Source organism: Enhydra lutris, unplaced genomic scaffold, assembly GCF_002288905.1.
Source record: "Enhydra lutris kenyoni isolate GAN:26980312 unplaced genomic scaffold, ASM228890v2 scaffoldscaffold16, whole genome shotgun sequence".
Taxonomy (NCBI): Eukaryota; Metazoa; Chordata; class Mammalia; order Carnivora; family Mustelidae; genus Enhydra; species Enhydra lutris.
This window is the reverse complement of record NW_019154100.1, coordinates 6,275,719-6,296,376: the sequence shown is the minus strand read 5'-3', so window position 1 is coordinate 6,296,376 and position 20,658 is coordinate 6,275,719. Positions and strand designations below refer to the sequence as shown.

Sequence of the window (20,658 nt, the reverse complement as noted above, 5' to 3'; positions counted from 1 at the left end):
CAATGCAAAATTGTGCTGTAATTCAATGTGAATGTCACTATAGTAAGCAAATTGTATTTTACAGGCAGTTAAAGTAAGCTTATTATTATTTTGTAAAGACTGAACTCTAGTATTTCAATAGTTCCCTAATGTTATAACAACAATATGGTATAATAGCAAAGGCACCAGATACACACACACATACACACACACACGTTAACATAGGTATATGTTATTCAAGTGTAAAATGCCATGGGAGGCAGTGTTGAACCACAAACTAAATAGGAGAACTAAGAACTATAGATTTAAGACAGGCATGTTTATTTCTAGCAGTCCTTAGGACACACAGAGTTTCTCTTATAGAACCTTCGTTGTAAACTAGGAGTTGACATTGGAATATTGAAATTATCCCTATGTCTTCAGCCTCTTTATTCCTGCATTAATCACAATACACAGTGTTGCATTCATCCTGTCACTGTAAGATAATTTTTATATATGCTCTCAGAAAAACTGGAGTCCTAAGTTAATTTGGGAATCAAAATTTCAATATTTAAAAGGGAATCTGCATTTTGCAGTGAATATGTCCAACAATTATAGAAGGGATATGGCAAAGGAAGAACACATTATGAAATAGGGCACAAATGTTTTTAGGCCCCTGAAGTCTAAGAATGTCCTAACACCTGAATTTCCCTGGGCTTTATAAGACTTGGCAAATGAATGAGGTCACATCAATGGCCACGGCTCAAATTTCATTGGTTCATTTTATTTATATGACTGATACTGGTCTTGAGCAACTCAAAATGTTTATTCTTCTCCCAAATATTTGGACAGTATCTCAAGGTGATGTTTCCTATATGTGCAGGCATAAGCAACTACCCTTAAATCCTGCTACGCTTCACACCACAGCCTCTGTTTTGCCTTGCATTCTAGTTCTCCACCCAGAGACGCTTATGTCCTCCCAGGTATATTAACTACTGTGGCTGGCACTGCTACTTTTACTGGGAACTGACACAGGGTCTAGGCATGCCAAATCTGGGTAGAGAAGGAAGGGAGGGAGGGAGGATCAGAGGGAAAATGGAAGGAGGGAAGACAACATTTTTCTCTCTGATTTTGTTTCATGCTTAAAAGTGCTGCTTATGCCTTAGTGTGTTACAGAGTAAACCAGCCATTGAAGGTTTTACTTAGCGCTCTTTCTCCTTGAGATTCCAGAGCATCTATATACATAGGGAAAAGATCCAATGGTAAGAAATCTGGGATTCTAATTCATTTTCTCTTCCTAACACTTGATATTTAAAAAAAAAACAAAAACAAAAAACCCAAGTAGGTGTTAATTTTACTTAAGAAAGAAAGAGAAACATCTGTAACTCAAGGTTCTGGGCTTCAGCATTATGTCCAAAGACTGCAACACAACAGAGAAAATCAAAGGGTCAGTTTCTGAGTTAACAATTTAATCAATTATTTATTGATTCATATCCCATTTATGTATGAAGATCTGAAGCCACCTAAGATAATTAGAGAAAAGCCAAGATTAAAAATGAAAGGTGAAATCCAAAGAAAAGGATAGTAGAGAGAGTGCTTAGAGAAGAAATGAAGGAAATTTACTCTGATAAAAAGGAATTAAAAAAGATTAATGGAAAAAGACCTTTGCCACTGAGGAGAATGAGAAGGAAGGAGGCACTGTTTATATCAATAGGTAGTTCTCTGTCTTTATTTTCAATGGCACTATAGTGTTAAATCCTGCTAGCTCTTTGATAGCTCACCTCGAGGGCTAAACTAAGAAATCCAATTACTTTTCTAGAAGCTGTAGTGATGACCAACTAAACTGTGGCCCTTGGGGACAGTATTTGTATCCTTTGACAGCAATTAATGAAACCAATAAATCAATTAGTTAAATTAAATTAAGGTCCACCCAGCTGTTTCTACAGCCCATCCATGTGTAACTAAATGTGATTATAAGGGTGCCCTTGACGTGAAACGGATACAATTCAAGTGATCTTTGCTGTCTTTATGTCCTTAACGTCTCTCCTTTACAAAATTATAGTTATTCTACCTTTGTCTTGACTCTCTATTGGATGAACTTTGCTTGGGGGAGAGTTCTTGATGGAGGCAACGGAAATACTCTGTACTGCTGAGTGAAAACGAATAACACTGGGGACTGCAGTTCTTTCTATTTATTCTTTTCTTGGATTTAAGAAATCCAATTTTTCTTCCAAAATAATCATTGCATCCAGACCTATTTCCTCTTTCAAAGAGGAGGCTTTTCTCTCTTCTGACAATGCTAACTCCTCCAACTTCCGCCTTCTTCTGTGGGACCATTCTGATTTCACTCATTGACTGTTCCCCGAGGTAAACCTCATTTCATTGCCCTACTTCACAAAGAAGTAACCTGTTTCTCTTTCTTCTGCTTCATTCCCACCTCCTCACATAACAGCATTTTAACCTCTCTAGCCACTGTTCTTCATATTATGAATATATCATAACCATTGCCTCTTCACTGAATTCACTGACATTTCCCCATGCTGAGTCCTCTTTTTTTTTTTTTTTTTTTTTTGAACTTCTGCCCAGTATTGGACACTGCTGACCAAATCCTTCTTCTTGGAATGTTTTGAGATTAAGCATGCTACACACCGGTCCTCTCTATACCTCTCCCCAAATGTCTCCTTTATTCCCTTCATTAATTCTTACATCCACCATTTTTCTTAACTATTTACCAAGTACCCACTGTTGGAAGGCATTGTGTTAGGTCCTAAATATAAAGATAAAGAAATAAGACATGCTCTTGAACAGCTCATAGAACAGAAAGGGAGGCAGAGGTGAGCAAACAGCTGTACTATGTTGAAATGTAATAGAAGACTCTGCTGCAAGAAAACGAAGGATGAAGAGAACAGTTTTGCCCAGTTAAAGCAGGGAAGGACAACACAGATGTCACCTATGTTGAATGACCAGGGTAAAAAGAAAAGAAATATCATTTCAAACATTGGGGGCAGTGGATGTAGAGACCTGGAGTCCAAGATCTGATCTGAAATCGAGTCTGACCACTTTGACAGTATTATCTGTGATTGATAATGTTGGAAAGGTAGATTGTGGCCAGACTCTTAAGAGCTCTGAATGCTGAACTGGAGAGTTTAAATTTTTTCACTAGAAACATGTGGGGTAAGATTTTTGAGCTGATGAATATGATCTTACACAAGTTGCAAAAGACACTTGTCAACCTTGTGAGGAATGGATTAGAGCCTGAAGTTAGTTCATTTTGATGGTCTATGAAGAGAAGGATTAAGACCTGAACCAGGATTGCTGCAGTGGGAATGGATACTATACATCTTGGGCAGACAAAATGGATAAAGGATAGTGTTGATTTGATGTTGAAGACTGGAGATAGAGGAAAAATGTAAAGACAACACTAATGTTTCTGAAATGATTTTTAGATAATGTCATGCCTCTGTGCCAACATTTCAATACTTTCTCACTGTCTCATTTCAGTGTTTGAAGTACAGTTTCTATATCAGTCAAAGTTCTTTTGGTTACAAGTGAAAGAAATCAACTCTGGCTAGCCAATCAAAGAAAAGAGAAAAGGATATTGCAAGGATACTGAGGCTATCTCACAGAATTCAAAAGAGATTTGAACAATTTAGCACCATGCTCTGCAAGCCAAAGTTTTAAAATCTGGATTTGTGCATAATTTTCAAGGAGCCCGTTTAACTCCCTCTGTATCATTGTGATTGTGCTTTTTTTCCTCCTGGGAACAAAGCCATTAATTTTTGGTTTGTTTGTTTGTTTGTTTGTTTTTAGAGATTTTATTTATTTATTTGACAGATAGAGATCACAAGTAGGCAGAGAGTCAGGCAGAGAGAGAGGAGGAAGCAGGCTCCCTACTGCGCAGAGAGCCCGATGCGGGGCTCAATCCCAGGACCCTGAGACCATGACCTGAGCGGAAGGCAGAGGCTTTAACCCACTGAGCCACCCAGGCACCCCTGTTTGTTTGTTTTTTAATCAGATTCTCAAGTGAATCCATAGCTCAGAACAATTTAGAACATAGAGAAGACCCCTCTCTTAGGGTGTCTGCCCAGCTCACAAAGTCTCCCCTTTTTCTGGATATTGACCTTGACATATAAGAATGTGGCCTCTAGTGGCCAGAGCTGTATAGTCTGACCTTGCTACAATGGTCACAGTTGAATGAAGCTGGGGAAGCAACTGATCCAGGCTGACACAATCAGATCCCAAGAGTATACAGATGTGAACTGAGAAACCTGGAGGCAAGAGGGTGTGGGAATTAGAACTCTTAGATAAAATATTCATGATTTCCTTATTTTCAGGCATCCATCCCTACTTTTATTTCTGCCTTTCATGGTGCAGTCTACACTTCTTAGCCTGACTTTCCAAGGCCTTCATGATTTGATTTTTAAGAGCCTCTCACCAGCCAGGCATCCCACTCCTTTTCTCCTCAAGCACTCACAGTAAAAACAAATTATTTTCCCAACTCTGAACCTTTAATCATGTCATTTCTTCTTTCTATAAAGAATGCCCAAATCCTCTTATTGAAATCCTACTCATCCTTTAAGGGTCAAACTGAAAACCTGTCCCTTTTATGAGGTCTTCTTTGACGCATCCATCAACACAGGGACAACTCCCCCTCTTCGTGTCATATGTAATACTTGATACCCATTTCTCTCACGACATTTATTACTTTCTTCCCTACAATGTCATTTCTATGTGCCGTATTTCTGCTTTTAGATGCTAGATTCCTGGAAATCGGACCAGGTGCCATTCAGCTCTGTGCCTGCACTTCTAGTGTTCTCTGCAAGTGTGAGGCACTCAAGAATAGCTTGTCAAATGAATGAAAGGCTACTTACTGGGAGAGAAAGGTCCCTGTATAATTTTATCCTGCTTGTATTTTTACAAGCTCTTCTTTTCAGAGGAACGAGTTCTTTTCTTATTTTCCTTTTTATTATACTCATTTTCTTGGGCTTTATGTTTTATCTCTGCTTCCCTCTTGGCAAATCCCATCTCTCTCTCTCTCTTTTTTCATTTTCCCTTGGAGATAAATTTTCCCCCTTCAGCTTTTTATTATTATTATTATTATTAATTTGAATGACTGTCTTGTTTTCATTTGCTTTTCAGCCCCCAGCCTTTACTCTGGCCTCATTATTTACCAGAGGGAAAATTCTGATCAAGTCAAGAAGCACCCTCCCTTCATTGAAATGCATTGTTTTCAGATTCACTCGTGGGAGCTAGAAATTCACAGAAGAGAAAACAGTGGCTGATATTTATATTTTAGGCAGCCACATGTACTTCATTCCCACTTCCCTCCATTATTTTCATTTTCTTACAAATAACAGACCTAGAAATCACTACGAAAATATTTAAATTAACTTTAGCTGAGAGAAAGATTCTCTTCTCTTTGTTTGAATTGCAAAATCACACTTACGAAATGGCCTGATAGGAATCCCTTCCTGTGCGGATGGTTTTCTGGATGGGATTGGACGACTTGGGGGTGGGGTGGGGTGGGGGGGTGCTTCCTATGTATGGAAGAACAGCATCCTCTACTGGTGAGAGGGCCTCTGACGCTTGCGAGGCCTGAGTGTGGAGAGCCAACAAAGCTTTGGAAAATTCTTGGCTGGCATATTCACTACAGATTGAGAATCAATACAAGATTTCTTATGCTCATCACTCATGATGTAACTGAAACTTATTTAACTTCATACTATTGAAGATCGGCAATAAATCTCTTCCTTCTTTCCCTTCTCCAATAGGACCTTTCCAACTGTTAAGAATTACTCTTATTCTTAATTGCCTTGAAAATTCTTATTATGCAAAGTTTTTATTATGATTCCATAAAAATGTATGTTGGTTCAAATGGAGAACCTTGACATCATCATTACTGTCAAATATTTCATTAGAAACCAGCTCTGGTGGTGTTCTTGGGGTCTCTATGTGGCTGCTTTTTTAGTGAGGCTGTCTTATACAATAAAGTCTTGTTGGTATTTATAAGCCCTTGGCCAGGGTCCACAACGAGCCATCATGAAATGAAATTTCCATCTGCAGCAAATATGTGTGAAAATGAATATATCTTGTGTTTCTTTTAAAAACGTGGTGCTTGACATTTTCTTCTATCTAATAAAGATCATGTTGGTTCAGTCTGTCCTCTTCTACCTTGGATGCCTAACAGTGAACTAATTCACTCCAAGTTACCAGCTTTCTTATGTTATTCATGGAATTTTTACAAAATGACACCTTTCTGGGATAGAAGGAAAAGTAAGGTGAGATAGAGTTCAAGACAAATAATCACTGGGCAAGTATACTGATTTTTATAAGATTTATGAATTGCAAAATCTCACCCATCCATCTCCATAATTATTAGGCACATACACTTCATTGTTCTCATAAGACTGACACGTCCCCTAGAGCTTGTAGGAATGGACATGCAAAGACAAGAGTGCTTTAGGAGTCTTTTCAATAAAAATACCCCCCAGGAATTTCCATTTGTAGGTATTTTAATATGATCTTGATGGAGGGGCAGTTTCTTCCATTAGTGGGCTTCAAGGATTATGATCTATGATATTTTCTTTCTCTAGCCCACTCAGAATTAAAGAAGGTCCCAATATCTTTTCAGGACATTCCCTAAATCTCAAATCAGTTTCAGTGTAAGACATTTAGTTTTAAGAATGATTTTTTTCCCCCCTCAGGAGACCTACAGCAGATCTGAACCAAGTCTGGATTCACCAAAATTTTTCTTTGTTCCAGTTTCATGGAGAAGGCTAATCTCTAGTAATTAATATCCACATATATTCTTTTGCATTACAATCATAAGTATATTCACTTACAGTTCTATATTCTCATTTCTTTATGATGGAGTAATTAGCATTAAACTATCCTTGAGGTTATTATGATTACAATGACTGCTATAATCATAGTTAGTCATAACTATAATTATCATCACAAATATAGTGGCTATTAAACTAAATTTTAATAACTCACTCTATTATTAATATAATTTTATTGTTAACTTCATGCCCTCTTAGAAGCTGCATAATAACGAATAATCGACAGAGAAGTGGAAATACAAATCACAAAGAACAGAACAAGAAATCCTATTTCCTATGTTAATGGATGAAGTACTAAAGTTTACTTACAAATTTGTAGTTTGAAACGCAACACATTCTTCTCAATACTAATAGTTCTATGAATGATGTTGAGTTTTCCAACTAGCTTCTACCTCCAAATCTCTTTAATCCATAATAGAGCTTAATATAAAACTAATAGGACAAGCAAGAATTGAGGATCAGGGCAGAATTGAGGCATGCAGTGCAGGGGGGAGACAGTGAATTTTCTTTTCTTTCTTGAAAGCCAGGCTGATTACAGAGAATACCTAGTGATAATGAAGTTTTCTCTCACCTCCAATCTTTGGCATGGTGCTTATACTACCTTCGATTAAGTCCTCTATGGTGGAACCCCACCTAAAAGGAATGCCAGGATGGTGGGAAAATGGCTATTTGATTATCACATGGGATCACTGCACATAGGAGATGAATATAAATGTTGTGAACCCTGCCCCCAAGAAGCTTATACTCTTACCTTTTGGCCTGAGTAGCTTGAATAATAGATTTTCCATTTACTGGACAAAGACAGTGATATGAGCAAGTTTGAGAGTGAAATCAAGAATTTGGATATATATACATGGGGGCATGATGTGGGTAAATGGATATATATAGGTCTAATATACAGGAGAAAATGTACGTATTTGGGAACTGCCAATGTCTAGAACCCGCCTTAAATTCATTAGATAAAGTGAGAATAGAAAAGGGAAGAGGTTTGAGAACTGACTCCTAGGAACACTTGAATGTTGAAGAGAAAAACCTAGTGCATGAGACTGGAGAAGCAGCCAGTCAGAGGGAAGGAAACCCAAAAGACAGAGCCAAGTGAAGAAGCTGTTTCAGGAAGGAAGACAGTGACCAACTGTGTCAATGCTGCTGACTTAGAATTTGCCTTTGGAGATTCTACTGTTGGTGAATTTACGGGGTCATAAGCCTGATAGTGAGTTGAAAGAGAGGAGAAGAATTGGAGGGAGCAAATATAGACAATTATTTCTAATGTTGTAGGGTATAGGGAAGCAGAGAACTCATGAAGTGGCTAGAAGAGGTAAGAGTAGGGGACTACGGACATTGGGGAGGGTATGTGCTATGGTGAGTGCTGTGAAATGTGTAAGCCTGACGATTCACAGACCTGTACCCCTGGGGCAAATAATACATTATATGTTAATAAAAATAACTAATAAAAAAAGAGTAGGGGATCCTAACTTCGTTTTTATGCTGATGCACTGACCTATGAGAGACAGAAACCCTGAAAACACATGTGAGAAAGAGGACAAATGCAGCAGTGCTGTCTGTCAACAGTTAAGAGAGGGGTTGGTCTTAGATAGGACCATTTATCCTTTGTAATGGGGAGGGAAGTCAGAGCAATGGGCCCAGATGCTGATATCTTGGTATATGGTGGTAAAAAATGGTGGCCTGGCAGTGCTTGTAGAAATTTGATTCTCACTGCCTGTTACTTTTTTCCCCCTGAATGAAATGTGAAGTCAGTTCAGTTGAGAGTGAGAGGTAGGGAGGAGGCCTAGAGACTTGAGGAAAAAACAGTAAGAATGAAATAGTGATCTAGGAAAAAGGAAGGAATTCTTCTTTCTTTTATTCTTCTATTGGTTTTTGTCGATCTTTTCCAAATGAACTCCCTTCACTGACCTTCCGGCAGGAGGTCTTCCCTAGAGAAAGGGCTTGAAAAACGTTGGCCTCATTAATTGACTAGAAGCTCTTTTCTTTATAGCCCTGGCCAAGGGGGTCATGGCTCAAGGCCATTTCAGAGACTTTAACTGATGAGATTACTCTCCCTTTTCAAATTTACCCACAACCCTTTCAATCTTTCTGTATTTTAAACTAGGAATTCAGCATACTTGCACATGAACCATATTCTACAAAAATATGTTTCTGTTGACATCAGATAAAAGTTGAGTTGTGAAATACATCTCTTTAGAGGATTAACCAAGCTTCCAAAAAGGCTCTTTGTTGTGGGATTTGCTACCAGATGGGAAACTCTAGGCTCTGGATGTTAACAGTATTCCGGTGATTGCAGAAAAATAGCTTCATTTTGTATAAGCAAAATGAACATATATATGTAAAACACGATGACATTGTAAGTAGATATGCAAATAAGAGTGGAAAAACATGGTTAAATTGCTTATGGTTTAGAGAAATGGAAATGGAAAAAGATTGCTTATTAATTAACTAGAACATACCTAGAAAATACTCTTTACTGCTTACTTTCCTCACATGGTTTGGGGTACTGTGCTGGCATGTAAAAGAATATCTGATGCAGACCCAACTCTCAAAGACGTTAGTATTGAAGAAAAGTGATCCTTGTATTAAAGAATTCAAAAACTGCTAAGTGACATAAGTTGTGGCTGCAAGTAGGAAGGCAATACAAATCTTGTTTGGGCCAGATGTTTTAGGGAAGGCTTGCTGGAGGAGGCAATCCTTATACTTCAGAGAACTCATTTCTTTGTGTGTGATTTTGCTTTGAGGGCTTAGATAAAGTGGGGATGCTCTGGCTTTCAACTCCTATCATGCTGGGCTGGCTCTCCAGTTGATTTTCTATGTGTGTAAATCATGTCCCTTCAACTAAAGTGTTTGTTATTCAACACAAAATGACAATCTACTAGGTTCCTTAGTGCCGTGGGTGACTTGGTGAACAATTGCGGTATCTACCATTGAGAAAATCATGGTGTAATGGACAAAGTCTGGTTCTTACACTTCCTCTTTGGTTTTTAATGTACCCACAGTAGGGTGTTTTCACTCCTTGCTGACCCATATACTAATCTTTCTACCCTCCAAGAAAAAATGTCTTCTATAGAAGATACTGGCATGAAATATATATCCAATGAGGCTCCTGAGCAGCTGCTCAGTGGGGAAAATTGAGGGGTTGCATGGGGTATTTGTTTTGAGTTTAGTGTTTGAGCAGGAGGTGATCTTCTTTCCAAAATGGGCTTCACTTCCTCCTGCCACTGCAGAAGATGTTGACAGATTTTCCTATACAAGATTCCAGGCTCTCAGGTATAAAAGGACAAGGGACGATGGCTGCACTTCCTTTAGCACATATTTATCAGTCATCTATGATGTGCTAGACACTAATTTAGACATGGAGGATGAATGAATGAATGACACAGGCAAAGACCCTACCTTCCAGAAGCTTATATTCTATTTGCACGAGACTGACAAAAAAAAGATTAACAGATAAATATATGACACATCATGCAGTGATTATTGTCATGAAGAAAAATAAAAATGCATAAAGCAGAATAAGGGGAACTGAGAGAAAGGAAAGGACAAGGTGTCTGTTTTAGATTGCGCAGGCAGAGAAAACTCCTCTGATAATGTGAAATTTAAGCAGAGACCTGAAGAAAGCAAGGAAGTGTGGAGCATGCCGATAGTAGGAGAAACTCATTCCAGATGGAGGGAACAGCAGTTGACTTCGTGAGGCTCAGAGATTTAGGACGGTACAAATGAGCAAGTATGAAGATTGAGGCCCTGCAGGAGGCTGGCATGAAAGCCCTACATGTAGTACTCACAGAAACCAAAGACAGTTGGATCCAGAACATTCTCTTTAGGCACCCAGACTACAAGTTTCCTCCTGCCTCATGAAGAGAACATGATCTCCTACAGAGTTCTGCCTTTGTCATTCTCAAAAAGCCCTATTGTCATTTTCATGAAGTCTTGTTGCTGTTATTACCCTCCTGCTTATAACCCTAGCACAGGTGCACTTGGGAATACATCACACTGCTTTTTTGACCCTCAGAGTCCTGGAGAATCTGGTTTCTACTTCTCACCTCAGTGGTTGGTCACCCCCTCCTTGTGCTTGGCCATGATAGTCACATTTCCTCCATCATGGCAGTATCTTCTCTGCTTCAGCTCTTTTCTTTCTGTTGCTCCATTTGAACCCTCATCACCAAGCAAACTCAATAACTTACTTCTGCTTCAGGTCTCACTGTCAACCTCACCTTCTCAGAAAGACCTTCTTGGACCACGCCATTTAAGGTAGCCAAACTCCCTCTCAACATCACTTTATTTTGTTCCTTCATAGCTCTTAATGTTCACAAAATCATGAATTATCTTACTTACTTGTTTATTAAACCTCAGATCTGTGGGAGCAACCTGTCTATCAGTATTAGTATTTAGTAGTAACCTGATGACTTGTCAGGGTGCCTGCCATAAAGGAATATCCTTACATTAACTATAAATATTGGTTACATGAGAGAATTAATATAGATACTCTGAGTTCAGTTGACCTTGCCTAAAGACTGTGGTCAAGATTCTGGTGGGTAAAAGTAGGCAAGCAGTATCCTTGAAGAATTTTACCTTACCAAGTCTTCTGTCTCGGTTCTACATTCTACCTTCCAAGTTTGATCCATTGACCCATTTCTATTTCAATGGAGAGAAATAATTTGGTTCCGAATATTTTTATTTTAATGTCTAACTCTAGTGTGTCTGAATGAATTAATGCAGACCCACTGTGGAATTGCTTGGGGGGAAAGGTACTGGCATCTTGAAGCTGTGAGACTCAGATTTTGTTTAAACGAAGCATTGTTCAGACTATTCATCATATGACAATATGAGAAATGATTGCTCCAGCCTCTGTTGTCAGGTGGCCTGATTCCTAATTCACTGAGCTGTGGGGGTGGGGGGGGGGGGGGGAAGGCTACACCTATGTGGAGAGAATTGAACTATGAATGCACTGGTTTCTCTGGAATCAGGTGAAAAAATGAACTCTGATTTTGTGTTTATTCAGGGGCTGAGAAAGAAGACAGCTATAACATAATCCCTTGGAGAAAGACTTTTGACTTGACGACTTTCTCACTTCTGTGAGCTGTGAAGTGGGGACTTATCCCAGCCTGTCCCACTGCCCCAGGCCCTTCTCCCTTCAGTTCAGGGTGGGGTCAATTGACTGGCAGGAGCTGGGACTTTCACCAGCGGGGGTGGGAGAGGAACAGAGCCCAGGAGAAGAGGGTGGTCTGCTTTAAAAGCATGTGAGAGGAAGTAAATTGCGATTCATCTTTCAGTTATCCTATTGACAGGAAAAAATTGCTACATTAGAAAATCACCTGTTCGTAAATACCAAGATGAATATAAAATAACTTATGGAGACAAGCAGAGCTTCTGTTTCAGTGCAGGCAAAGAGCTATGCAGGGAACACAGATATCCTCAATTGTAGCTCTCTCTCGCCTGCATATTATAATGATGAGAACAGCCATTTAATCAGCTCTAGGAAACAACTACAAGAACAAACAGTAATAGAAGACACACTATCTGATTCTTTCTTTCTTACTTATTTTCTTTCTTTTTCTTTTTTTTTTTTTTTTTGAGGTGAAAGCTCTTCAGCTTCTCGTTACCTTTGCCAAATGGTGTTTAAGCTTAAAGTTTTGTCATTATCATAGCTCAATTTTGGTTAACCCTAGGGCCTTCCCTCCTCATCTATTGCTGTAGATTACTGTACTGTCTGATATAGTAGCCACTGGCCACATATGTCTACATAAACTTAAATTAATTAAAATTTAATAGAATTAAAAATTCATTTGCTTTTAACACTACCCCCATTTCAAGTGCACTATAGCCACAAATGGCTACTGGCTATTGTACTGAACAAGGCAGATATAGAATATTCCCACATCACTAAAAATTTTATTGGGATAACACTGCTTGAGAAACTAAAGGCATATGTTGGAAGGCAGTATAATCTAGGAGAGGTTTTCAATGTGTTTTTTGCCTAGAAAATAATTTCTTGAACAAAGTTATGTCTGAAATGTCAATATATACAAATGACCGTACAGAGCTACTCTCGCTGAAGCCAGAGTGGAAGGTTCTAGATCCCTACTTATTTGCCACTTCCATCCCCATCCCAATACCTGGCGGATGACCGCAGAGCACAGGTTGAAAACCATTAGTACAGAATGTCATCCTGGAAGTGAGCTGACCTGAATTTGAATTTTGGCTCTTTTCTTACCAGCTTTGTGAACTTGGCAGTTCTTGGAAATTTCTGAGAGTTCAATGTTTTTGTCTATAACATATACCAATGATCTCAGAAGGCTGTGAGGGCGGGTTTAGTTTTCTTATTTCTCAGATGGGGAACTGCAGCTTGGCAAGGCTACATGCCCCCCAGGCAGCCACTCTGCCAGGGAAGGCCAGACCCTGACCAAACCCACTCCTTTCTCACAGCTATTTTACTCTACTGCTCTACAATTTCCTCATCAAGTTGAAAGTTTTCAAGCCAAACCACTTTTTAAAAACCAGCTGTCTAGATGTCACTTGTGATTTTTTTTATTTCTTGGATCAATGTGGGTGAGTACTTCCAAAGCATTTAAACAGAAGTTGCCACCCTTGAACTAGCAAACCGTGTTTGAGTCAGATCTCCTCTGATGCTCTCCCTGCTTCTTTATATGCTTCATGCCCCTCTCTGCAGAGGGTGGAAAGGAAAACTGATGGTCAAACAAAACTCCCTAATTACTAAAAAACGAAGGGTTATTTTTCAAAAATACTCATTTTCAGTGGTGGAATTAGAAACCAACCTGAACGTGTGTTTGGAAAACAGGCTCCTGTTTCATAAGGCTGAGCACAAACACAGCTTGCCTGTGACCTCAATCATCCCTAACAACAGATATCCACGCAGAGAAAGTTTTGACAGATGCAACATAAAGTTTGATGGTTTTCAATACTGAAGTGACTATTACATGATTTTAGAGTCGGATATCCAGGAATTGCAGGAACTTCATGATTATCAGTAAATCTAGGTAGTAACTGAGGGACTGCCTTTTGATACCCTCTAGTTCCTCCTTTCCCTATCCCCAGGTGAAAATCTCTATCCTATAGTGAACTTGGATACTTTGTCACTGGAAAAGTGCAACTTGCTGGCAGGAAGCTCTTGGTGGAGCCTGAAAGTGGCACTCGAGAAGAAGCCAGGAGACTGGGCTTATTCTTATTTTCAGTGTGGGACTTCGGACAAGACTTTCAACATCTCAGTCATTCAGTTACCTCTTCTGTACTTTGAGGACATTGGTTGAAGTGATTGCTCAGCTCTGTCACTTACCATCTTGTCCTTTTGTTATAATCAAATTAGCTCACTGTTAGTAGAAAATAGTAAATAGTAAAGAAATACTTCTCTGTTGGAGCTGGTATCTTCACACTTCCTGTGTTTCTCCTGGGCCTGTGTGCAAGTATTTCTGAGGTTCTTAGACCTGTTTCTGAGGACCGACCAGGCAAAAATGTGTGTGGGGAAACAGATAGCAGGGGTAGCCAAAACATCCTGAGAACAGGGAGTCAGAGAGATGCCTATGTCGCTCTTAGTTCTCCTGTATTGCATAACCACCAATCTGCTCAGACCTCCATGCTATCTTTGAGTCAGATGGAGAGAGCAGAGGCAAAGCTAACTTGTCCTCCTACTTCCATGCTCCTAAGTACAACTGATTTTGTACTCTACTTCTGGATACCTTTCCTAGATTACAACTCTGGTTATAAAACTCTTCCCTTCCAAACCTTCAGCAATTCCTCTGTGACCACAAAATGAAACTTCAACTATGTTGTATACATTTAACATGCATTCTACTTTACTTACACTCTAAATGCCTAGAATTCTTTGGCTTTCCTCGGTGTGTAAAAAGTCTGTATTCCTTGCCACAGCTCATCTCTCCAAGTCATCAAGAAGAGGAGGCTAGAATTATCTTTCTTTAATTTGATCCAATGCTCCTTCCTCTATACCCTCAGCCTCCAGACAATAACTATTTTTGAATCAATGAAATAAGTATCAATCTTTAACATCTTAGTATGAAATACTTTATTAAATTATCTAGCCTGGCCCCAAAGTGTCACAGGATAGGAGATGGGGGCAGGAGTCTTTGACAGGGCACTGCCAAGAAGGGTATGGCCAGCAAGACACTGGGTGAATGGATCCTGTGTGCCCCAGGTATGTGCTGAGAGTTGGGGGACAGGACATGGCACTCAATGTGAGTAGAACAGTGTCATAAGGAAAGAAGGGAGGCGAGCTATCTTTCATAAAGCAATACTTCTCCTATGTGGAACACTGCTTGCCCAAGACATTTTAAATCGTTACTTTGCTGAGTGCAGCTATAAGAGGGAATTTCTAGGCAGAGAAGCAGAAGAATTGGGGAAAAATCCTTCCAATCATGTATAGACAATTTTGATGCAGTATCATCTCCTGGGGTCTTTAAAGAAAAAAAGTGTTTGTTTTCATGATTAAAATCAAATGAGTCTTTATTTAGGGTTTTCAGAAGCTTATGTTGGTTCAAATTCTAGAAAGAAAAGAGAACTAGAACTTCCCCAGGACTGAGCAGAGAAATGGGTGCATGGAGTTTCAAGTCACGCTGGGAAAATATTGGGGAAGTTTACTCTTCTAAATCTTAAGGATTGTTTAACTTCTTTTCCTTCCTATCGGCTGGCTATGTAAATGTTACGGATTATATGGAAGGTTTTTTTTTGTTTTTTTTTTTTTCTTTTTTAAGATGTATTTGTTTATTTTAGAGAGAGAGAAAGAGCATGACTGGGAGAGAGAGAGACTCCCAAGTGGACTCTGCACTGAGTGCAGAATCTGATGCAGGGCTTGATCCTACATCCCCAAGATCATGACCTGAGCCAAAACCAAGAGTTGGATGCTTAACCAACTGTGCCACCCAGGCAACCTGAAGGTTATTCTGATTGAACCTTGTAGAGTCCTTTCAAATAGATTAACAGTTAAGTGCAAGTGCTTTACAATGTTTTCTGGACTAGTTGATGAAGGAAGAGAAAGATACCTCCTAGTGCAGATGGAAGGAGTATATACTTTTTAAGTCTTTGTTATCTCTGTCATGAGTACTACTCCGATATAAAAACAAGGACCTCTTCATATCGTGAATTAGGGGACTTGGGCTTCATAATACAAGCAAAACAAAAATCAAAATTCCATCATCAACAAATTGCCCTATCAGTGGATGGCACCATTATCCACATCCTTTGTTAAGTGATGGGGATCAGGGTAGTTTACCCCAGAATGTGCCACTTTGCCACGTGGATTATTTTGAGCTGAAGTTGATTAAGGCCCAACATACTCAAGAAGAGTTTTTTTTTTTTTTTAGTCTCCCCATTAACTGCCTAGAAGAATTTAGATTAAAGAGCCTGTATCAGGAAGAGAACTAAGACCAGAGATTTTTTTTTTTTTTTAACATGAGAAAGTCTTCTCACTTGGCACAGCAAACATTTGTTAACCAAACATTTACTCTTCTCATCTTCCTGTGAATTGTCTTCCTCTTATTTGAAGTCCCAGACTTTCTACCCCCTTCTGCTTAGCTCAAGATGTCATATAAATCTCAATTGCCTATCAGGAAGCCTCTCATGTCTTTGTGGAGCTCAAGTCCATATGTAATTAAATTGGCTTTTCTCTCATTAACCTGTTTTATAAAAATTTAATTATTAGGTCAAGCCAAAGAACCTAGAAGAGAAGACGGGGAAAGGTTTCTTCCCCTATATCCTCAGGACAATATTAATAATAATGCTAAATTTAGTGAAGTTTGGTGAAAGTGACTATTTTGGGGTTCTTTTTTTAAAGATTTATTCATTTGAAAGAAAGTGTGTATGTGTGCATGAATGTACACAGGTGAGGGTAAGTTGGGGAAGCACAGAAGGAGAAGGAGACAAAAAGATGCCATACTGAGTGGGGATCCTGATGTGGGACTTGATCCCAGGACCCCAAGATCATGACCTGAGCTGAAACCAAGAGTCAGACACTTAACTGACTGAGCCACCCAGGCGCCCACCCTGATCTGTGGCTCTTTATAAACTATTCTTCCCCTTTAGCTTGTTTTTAGGTCACAGTGATCATGCAGAGCTTTAAATTATTCCCAGTAGTAGTAGTGGTAGTAGTAGTTATCATAGTGGTGTTAGTACTGATAGCAATAACTACTCTTGCACTTGTGCTGCTGTGATTCTACTAAACCTACCATTGCTACTTCCCTCCAGTGCTAGTTTTGTTATGTCATTAACTGTGATGGTATAGTATATCAGGGATTTTAGATACACACATCTAATGCTTATGATCATTCTGTAAGGTGAGTACTGTAACTCTCATTTTATAAAAGAAGGAACCAAAGCTCAGAAAAGTTTGTGTACCCAAACTAGTGAGATTCTGAAGTGAAATTTGATTTTAGATGCATCTGTCTCCAAAGCCCACATTTCTGCATCATTCTTCGTCCCTCATTTGCTACTCACAGTATGGCCACAGCTCCATAATCCCTACCTATATAGAATATACATTAAGATATGCACAGCCCAGGGAGTGTGAACTTCAAAGAGCTATGCAGGAAGTCCAGATGGTTGCCCAAAAATGGTCTGTTTCCTTTGTGTTCACTGACTCTGGCTTGTCTCAAATGCTTCAAAGTTATCTTAATGTCATTTCAAAGGCAATTGAGGGAGCATCCATGGAGATAAATTGCGTCTGCAGCCTGTTGCTGAATGCATATTAAGTTCTATTCATGGATTTCCTAGCAACCGGAGCCCGATGACGCACGGAGTCAGTGAGCTTGCGTTATACTCATCTAGAGAAATTAAATCACTTGGATTTTATTATTAATATTTTTAGAAAGCCTCACTGGATTAGCTGTTTGAAACACGTTGTTATCTGAGTTACTATCAGCAGCTGGTTCTAGTCACATCGGAAGTCACTGAGGACTCTGTAATTTTCACAAATGCTCCAGTGAGAGATTATCTCCATTTTAATATTTTTGACAATTAAGGACTTAGTTGGGGAAAGAAGGAAATTAAAAAGAGAAAGGTTGGTCTAGCAGTTTGTGATCTTGGTTAAGTTCTCAAACTTGAGACAAACATATTAGAAATAAGCAGTAGGCACCCTGGTGAGAAGAGACAAGAGGCTAGGTAGTCGGGCTCATTTGCATGAAAGGGACATATTGAAACCAAAGAACATAACTTTAACAAACCTGGCTCTCTACAAGACATTCTATAAGGTTAAAGGCAGAATATTTTCACATAGGGTTCACTGAATACACTGTTTTACAGATTCAAAGAACATTCGAGTTTGTTTTTCATAGTTCTAAACAGCCAGGAGTGGTAAAGGTTTCTCACAAATTTTCCTCAAGAAAATTAATTTGTGCTCATTGGACATAAAAATCGAATATATATGTGATCTGCTATAGTAGTGTGAGCATGGCATGGAAAGGCATGGGTAGGGTAGATAACCTAAATGAGCATGATATATTTTAAAGCAGTCAATATGAGAAGATAAGATACTTAGCCCAATGATTCTACTTTGCTTAGATTTTTTTTTTTTTTTTTTTTACTAAGACGATTTTTAGAGCAGTTTTAGGTTCACAGCAATACTGAGGGGAAGGTTCAGAGATTTCCCATATATCACAAATTTCCCCCACATGTGCATAGCCTCCCCCATTATAAGCATCCCCCACCAAAGTGGTATCTGTTTGTTATGATTAATGAATCTACAATTATGCATGATAACCACCCAAAGTCCATAGTTTACATTATGCACCATTATATAGGTTTGGACAAATGTATATTGACATGTATCCATCACTATGGTATCATACAGAGTATTTCACTGTGCTCAGCCTATTCATCCCAACCCACTTTCCAAACTGATCTTTTTACTGATCTTTTACTGATCTTTTTACTGTCTCCATAGTTCCGCCTTTTCCAGAATGTCATATAGTTATGCTCACATAGTATTACCTAACCTTTTAGATTGGCCTCTTTCACTTAGTACTATGTATTTAAGGCCCTTCTACATCTCTTCATAGCATAATAGTCTATTTCCTTTTAGTGCTAAGTAATATTCCATTGTCTGGGTGTACCATAGTTTATCCCTTTCCCTAATGAAGTACATCTTGGTTGTTTTCAAGTTTGGAAATTACAAATAAAGCTGCCATAAAAATCTGTGTTTAAGTTTTTGTGTAGATATTTGTTCTCAACTCCTTTCAATAAACACCAAGGAGTATGATTGTTAGATATTATAAGAGTATGTTTAGTTTTCTAAGAGACTGCCAAACTGTCTTCCAAAGGGGCTGTACCATTTTGCATTTCTGCCAACAATGAACGAGAGTTCCTCTGGTCCCAAGTCCTCATTAGCATTTGGTGTTGTCAGTGTTCCAGATTTTGGCCATTCTAACAGGTATATAGTAGTAGCTCATTGTTGTTTTACTTTGCATTTCCTGGATGACATAAGTGGTGGAACATCTTTCCATATGCTTATTTGCCATCTGTATATCTCAGGTGTCTGTTATCTGAGGTGTCTGTTAAGGTCTTTGGCCCATTTTTTAATCACGTTGTTTGTTTTCTTATTCTGAGTTTAAAAGTTCTGTGTATATTTTACATAATAACCGTTGATAAAAGTAAGGCATAGTGCAAACCAGAATCAACAAAGGCACAGATATAAATTCTTCAGGATAATCTTTGATTTTGTCTTGTGCCCCAACCCATTTTGAGTTCAGATCATGGCTGACTGAGTGTGCCAGATATATGGACTGATGATGTGTGTAAGAGCTGAAGCCATTATTCATTAAAGCTTCTCACTCATAGTGTCGAGGGTATGAGCTGCCCTCTGCCTAAGTTCCCTCGCTACCACATTTAGAAGCCTGGTGAGCCCAAAAGGTTTCTTCAGAAGAGTGACCAATAAAATGTGCCCCAGAGAGCATCTACTAGGGCTACCATTATTGTGACGGGCTATCACAGAGCTTACTCTGCTCTTAATGAGAAGGATTCCAATTCTACATGTCACTTTTCCAGGTGATTTAAGTTCTATAAATGCAAAAATTTGGAAACCACTTCACTATAGCTGATACCCGTGGCTCATTCTCTCTTTTTGAAGAGTTTGGAATGAAGGCTTGCTTGTTTAAAGAAACGAACAGTTTTCAGACTTTCAAACACTCTGTCCTCTCCAGAATCACTGATTATGCATGGATTTCATTTCAGGGTTAGTATAACATTTCATATTAATGGCCACCTGTTGCCAGATGGGAAAGCAATGATGGTGCCCAATGAAGTATGCCCTTACCAGTGAAGCACATGGCTCATAGGACTGCTTTGGGAAAACAGACCTCTGAGTGTTTTCAGCAAAAATTAATTATTTTGGAATGAATCTGCCAGTTTTCCTCCAAGTTACTAAATGTCAATTAACTTAAAATAACTTTTCCTATGGACTTTGATATTAGTGCAAATCCATATGTATGTTTGTGTGTGTGTAAAATTAGATTTATATATTGAGATTTATATTTGATTGTTATGTATTTACATATACATATATATGTGTTTGTGTATATATATATTTTTTTAATTTCTTTTTTTGTTTGTTTGTTTTGAGTCTACAACTATCAAGAATATCGGCCCATTTCTGGCCATGTGCCAATTCAAAGGGACTTAAAAAAAAATCTCAGTGAGAGATTGATCTCACATAAAATGTAATTCTGGATCTGAGCCATTATAGGGGTTATCTTTACAGCTGTCCTGTGGCTTTTATTTGACAGTATGTATGGGAATAACTGAAATCATGATTCATTGCTGAAAGAAGGGAATCTAGGAGATGGAGTCCAGGTGGTCTTGCTGATGGCAAGAAAAACATGACCAGCATTTGCTA

The 20,658-nt window shown here is 38.8% G+C and overlaps 1 pseudogene; it reads left to right on the top strand.

The window, feature by feature from the left end:
- The first annotated feature begins 7,840 nt into the window (after positions 1–7,840).
- Positions 7,841–20,658, top strand: part of LOC111147206 — a 33,712-nt pseudogene continuing 20,894 nt past the window's right edge.